The following is a 6,000-nucleotide window of genomic DNA, read 5'->3' on the forward strand; positions in this document are numbered from 1 at the left end:
ACCATCCCCCCAGTGGAAACTGCTGCCTCCACAGCTCTAGAGGATACCATGGCCAGCCCAGAATTGCTTTTATCTTGTTTTAAACACATGGTGAAAGCTGGGACTGAGTTTGTTTCCTTCTCATTTAGCAAAACTTTTGTTATGCAGAAAAAGAAAAATCATAAATGTCAGCAGGTCCCAACCACCTGGCCAGCATCCAACCCCACCAAAAATAACTGCAGCACACTAGAGGAACTTGAGAAGGCTAAACAGGTGACTCAGAGAGCTGCCTGGCCACCCTCACCTTGTTTCTGGTTGAAAGCACCCCTGAATTTCAGGGGAGAGGGTCCAGCTGAGGTCTGGCTGGGCAGCAGCATGCAGGGCTGTGGTGGCACAGCACAAGTGCAGGAGCCTGCAGTGTGTGCCCTGGTGGGAGCAGGCACTCTGGGGGACCTGTGGGCAAACAGAGCAGGCTGGTGAGCAGACACACTTGGCAAAGGGACAAGTCAGCTAATGATTGTTTCCAGGGATGGTGTGGATAATGAGAATGGCAATTCTAGTAGGTATTTCCTGAAGCTGAGCAGGGCAGGGCAGGGGGAATTTATATGGGCTCAGTTCAGCTTCTACTCCTCCTTTATTTGTAATGAGATTAGCAGCAGAGATGGCAGGGCACCCTTGCCTGCTGCCCTGATAGGATGAGCTGATAAGCACCTCCTGCCTGGCCTTGCATGCCAGCCCAGCAGCTGAGCCATGGGGGAAAACACCAGGGAAAACCACCCTTCCATCACACAGGGCCCTCTTGCAACCGTCCTAAGCTCAGGGGTATAATGCTGCATGGGACTGGCCAGCCTGATCCTGGCAGTGCCAGGAGTGGTGCTGGTATCCTAGGGCAGGATATCCCAGTGTCACATCCCCTCCTTGCAGTGCTTCTGCCCCCGATGTCAGCTGGCAGCATCAGGTTAAACGCTAGTCCCCTCCTTACTGCTGAGATATGAGGCCACCACCTGCCCACCAATGTGCCTTGGGCAGCCCCAGCGCAAGGAATGAGTGTTTGATTTGACTGCATTGTGGCAGAAGCTGTGAAGAAGAGTGACTGCCCTGCAGAGCATCTCCCAGCTGCTCACAGTGCTATAACTGGACTGTAGCAGAGGTGGAGAAGAAGCTGTCTCATCATTCCCACCCCCAGAGAGGAGAATGTGGATCCCCTGACCAATTCTGAAAAAAATCTTCATAGCACCCATGACAAGGTCTGTTCATGGCAAACCCAGAGCCACCTCTGAGTGTACATAGCCCTAAGCAGGGGAATTTTGTCTGTAAAACCACTGAACCCCCCCAAACCTGTATTTTAAAAGCTCGTATTAGTTACAGTAACCAAACACTCGTGGGACAAGTGTATCCATCCAGGGCAGAAGTTCCAGCTCCTGTGGAGCACCTTGTCACCTGGCTTATCCTTGCAGGGCTCCCTGCCACCACTGGGCAGATCTGAGGTGATGGCTGAGCCTGATGTCCCCTTCACCATGTTGTCACTGGTTGCATTGCCCCAAGCCAGGATGTCCATGGAGAATCATCTGTGGTGACATGCATTTCTCATTCAGCCCTTTTCATTGAGCCAAATCAACATCTGCTCATAGCCCAGGGGTGACCAAGTTGCTATAGGGGGCAGCTTCCCAGTCATGTGGTGATTGTGGGGAGCTGCTCCCACCACCACACAGGAAAAAACAACCCACCAGCATCTTAAAACCAGTTTGCAGCCCCCAGGCATCTGGGGGTTGTTTGTTCATCTCCTTTCATTTCAACATCTCATGTGAGAGGCTGGGAGCTGGCACTCACTGCTCCTGTGGTGCCAACTTTGAGATTGTTTTATTTGATTTGCCAACCAAAATGGGTGGAAGGGTGGAGACTGTATTTTCCCCTTTATTTTTGTTTTCAAAAAACCCTTCTGGCCCTGGGTGAGGCAGAAGAAGCTGAGTAGTTTCACGTCTATCTACTCTGTGACAGTTACCTGCCTACAGCACAGCCTGGCTCCTCCAAGCAGAAGAACTGGGTGTGGGTGGATGGCCTCCCTGTCTAGTTGGGGAGAGCTCTCAGCCACCTCCCACAGCCCCATTTTTCTCCCCACCAAGCACATTGGAAAAGGCTGTCATGTGAGCCCCTCCTTCCTTCCTCTGGCCAGCGGATCAAAGGAAAAATGAAGTCAGCCCATGGCGCTGGGAGAAGATGGGGCAGGCTGTGAACTCCTCAGCAGCAGTGGGGTGATCACTGCTCTCATTTTGCACAGCTGCAGGGAAGGGGTTTGTCCCTGAAGTGCCCAGGGAAAGCCCCGGGCCATGTGTGGTCGACACCCTGAGGTGCTGTGGGCAAACACTCTCAGATTACCCACCTGCACACCACACTGTGTCCCAGACAGTGACTCTCAGGGATGGGATGAAGCGCATCTGGACTTTCTCTGGAGCCTGGCTGCACCCTGGGCTTCCCCAGGTGACTCACAGAGCCTTCACAGCATCTCTGCAGGCAGAGCAGCCCAGGAGGGTTTTTCCATCTCGCTCATGGCTGTGAAGAGACAGATGTTCATGAGCATCTTCCAAAAGTTCAGCCACAAGCAAATGATGTGCTGTGCTCTTCTGTGCCCACCAACCTGCCAGGTCCACCATGCCAGCCACAAGCCCACAAGATGCTGCCACAAGGCTTTCCTGGCATCTCGTGCTTGCCCACCCTTCTGGAGCCTCCTGAGAGGCTGTGGGGAAAGTAAACGTTCCTGCACCAAAGCCAGGCGCTGCAGGGAGCGAGAAATCCTGGCTGATGAGCACACACCCTGCCCTGCTCAGCTGGCACCGTGCACGTCCCTCCCTGTTTGCCGCGGTGCTGCCCCTGCAGCCACGACCCGCACCCTGCTAATGAGCCTTTAGTTCCCCTTGAGGTGCAAGATGCCACATCCTTTCTCCCTTTTCACACTAATTACATGGAAACAAAAGGGAAGATGCACCATACCGGGAATGCTACCGAGCCTGTGAGTCCCCCACCCAGCGGGATGAGGTGGGAGCTCCTGATGGCACGGGTACAGGAACCAGCAGCCAGCCTCCCACTCCTCTTGCTCAACTGCTGGCGCCACCAGGCAAAAGATAACAAACATCTCTCCTGCTCTTGTGATGGGCCTAGCAGCAAAAGGAAATTTCCAGGTCAGAAGCTCCTGCTGGGTAGCCCATGCTCCAGGCTATGGGGAAGAACTGCAATTCCATTTTGCTCCCACTGTAAGCACTGCACAGGACTGGGGAGACCCATGAGCTGCACACCCCAGGCACTGCCTTGGGTTCTCCCCTGCTGCCTTCAAACTTCATCTCACTTCCAGCACTTCCACCCTTCCCAAGAAATGACATGGCTACTGCTAATTCCTTCTAAATACCTGCAGCTTCTGGAGAAAACCCAACAGGACTTTTTGTTTTCTCCTTCTTCAGTTGCTCTGCAAGCCAATAGTCACCATGTGCCAGGCCATGGTAGTCTGAAGGCAGCTCTGCCTTGCAGGCACACTCGGTATGAACAGGGATAAATGCACCAAAGGGATCATCCTGTTCTACCCTGGAAGGGGGGAAAGGGCAGAGAGCTGCCTGGGAACACAGGCCAGCTCTGGGAGCATCACCTTGACCTTTTCTCCCTGTCATGCCTGGCCACCCCAGTCAGCATTGCTCTTCTCTCATTTGCAGTGGAGATGCTCACTGCCAGCTACAGCAGCATGAATGGGAAGAAAATCAGGCTTAGGAAATTGGCCTGAATTAGTATAGATGTCTGTCTTGGACATCCTTTTCTGCAGCCTCTCTGGGTTTGATTTGTGTGTCTCAACTGTCAAAGCCATTCCAGATGCCCTGGCCTAAGCCGGCATGCAAGGATTAATCTGTGCTCTCCTTGGGCCCAGCATCAGCTCACTTCAAACCGAGATGTGAGACTCCAGAGCAACAGTTTCTTTCCAGCTAGATTCTCTCCATGGGCTTCATCTCCTGTGAAACACCTTGGCATCTCTGTTCTGCTTCCTGGCCATGGGGGCACTACTGCAAAAACAACAGCAAACAAACTCCAATTTCATTCAGCTCTCTGGTTCCTGGGGCCTCCTCAGACAGCAGCTGGTCACTGCCTGTGTAGGATCCAGGGTGCCTTCACCTCCTCACCTGCCCATCTTCATGTGGCTGCTGGCATCCCTGGCAGGGCTTTCAGCCATGTCCAATTTCCTCACCTCCGAGGCAAGGCTGAAACCACCTGAGACAGCTGCTGCCCATGGCCTGACTAACGTACTTGGCTTAATGGTTACTCACTCATATTTACCCCTGGGTGAAATGATAAGGTTCTGGGCCAGGTGGAACACGTTCAGGCATCTCTTCTTCAGGGCAAGCTGAGTCTCTGCTGTTAGAGTTGTGCAAAATCAAGTTTGTGTGTGGTTCTGGTACTTGCCTTTTTACTGTGGAGCCCTAAACCTCCAATGCACAGCACAATCCTGCCCACTGATAGCTCCTAAACAACTGACTTCCTCCTGTTCAAGCACTAATTAAGCAGCAGGAAAGCTAAAATATAAACCATAATAGAGGCAACTGTATTGCTACCCAGTCACTTAAAGCTGGAATAAAACTTTTCTCTAAGGAGAGCAAATCACCCTCAGTGGCAGGCAGAAACCACCACAGGCTGCTCCTCCAGCTAAGGGAAGCCCTGATCAGGATTTTCAAAGGATGTTGTGGGTTTGAGGCTCCCCAGAGAGGGAGGACTGGCCTCCATCAGTGATGTGCTCAGCATCAGCCTTGAGAGGGCAAATACTGCCCTGAGGGGAGGGCACTGGGCACTGCTCTGGGGCCAGGCTCCTTACACATGGGCACTGAAGCACCTTCTAGGCACAGCGTGATGGAGGGGATCACTTACCTCCTGTTTCTGAGGAAAACATCTCCATGGAAATACTCCTGTTCAGCTTCAGGCCAGCAGCTCTCTGCAGGCTTGGCAAGGGCTGCTTGACCATGTCCTTGGGATAAGAAATCAATGCCTTTATCTCACATTCTGCCATGGCGCGTGGATAATTTGATGCAATTGTGTAGCCACCCATGCCTTTAATTAATCAGAGAGTTTTTCACGCAGCACTGTGCAATATTTTATTTCCTAACACCCCTGCTCCAGTGTACTAGGGTCTGTTGTAACATTTCTTACCCAATTCCAGCACTGAGGGCTATGCAGCCAAGAAGAAGATGGATCACACGTGTGGAAATCTTCAGCGTCATCTCCAGAGGCGACTGCCAAGGAATCAGAAGCTGAATTAATCAGAGGTTCACAAAGAGATTTGGGAAAACAAAACAAAAACAAAAAAGAACCAGCCAACAAATGAAAACAACCTCAGGAAGAAAACAAGAAGTCAGCAGATTTCCTGGGGTTTCACTTAGGAAGCTCAGGAAAAACTGGAAGACATCAGAGAATCTCCTAAAAAACTGGGAAACACCTTGCTAGAATTCACTGTTCTAGGACAGAGCTGAAAATCCCTTCCAAGGGCCACCACCATATCTTCCCCTTCAAACCTTCTTCTGCCCAGCTTCATGTTGGTGCTGCTGATGGAGAAAAGGGAAGTGCAAGTAAAGCCTGGAGATGGTTGGGCCAAATGCTGAACACCTGAACAGCAGTGCCTGAAAAATGCCTGTCCACACCTGAGAGTGGAGCAGCCCTCCCACATCTTTGAGTGCAAATGGGTACTTCTTTCCAGGCTCCCTGAAGATTGTGGCAACCCCAGCCAGGAAAACTGGGACCTGGAGCCTGAGGCAGGGGTGAGCAGTGGGGCTGCCTTGCTGCCGGGCAGAGAGAGGTGGCCCCGCACAAGCACTGCCCCTGCCTGCCAGCACAGCACTGCTCTCCACCTGCCACCAAGGTGGGTGCCATCCTCTCCAGCTCCCCAGCTTCTCCCTGGGAGCTGCTCACCGTCTCCACGGCACAGCCCCGAGCTGCAGCAGGTGCCTGCCCAGCGCTGGGGGATCTTCTCACGTTTGGCCTCTCCAGAGCAGGACCCAC

Source organism: Geospiza fortis, unplaced genomic scaffold (assembly GCF_000277835.1).
Source record: "Geospiza fortis unplaced genomic scaffold, GeoFor_1.0 scaffold172, whole genome shotgun sequence".
NCBI classification, from domain to species: domain Eukaryota; kingdom Metazoa; phylum Chordata; class Aves; order Passeriformes; family Thraupidae; genus Geospiza; species Geospiza fortis.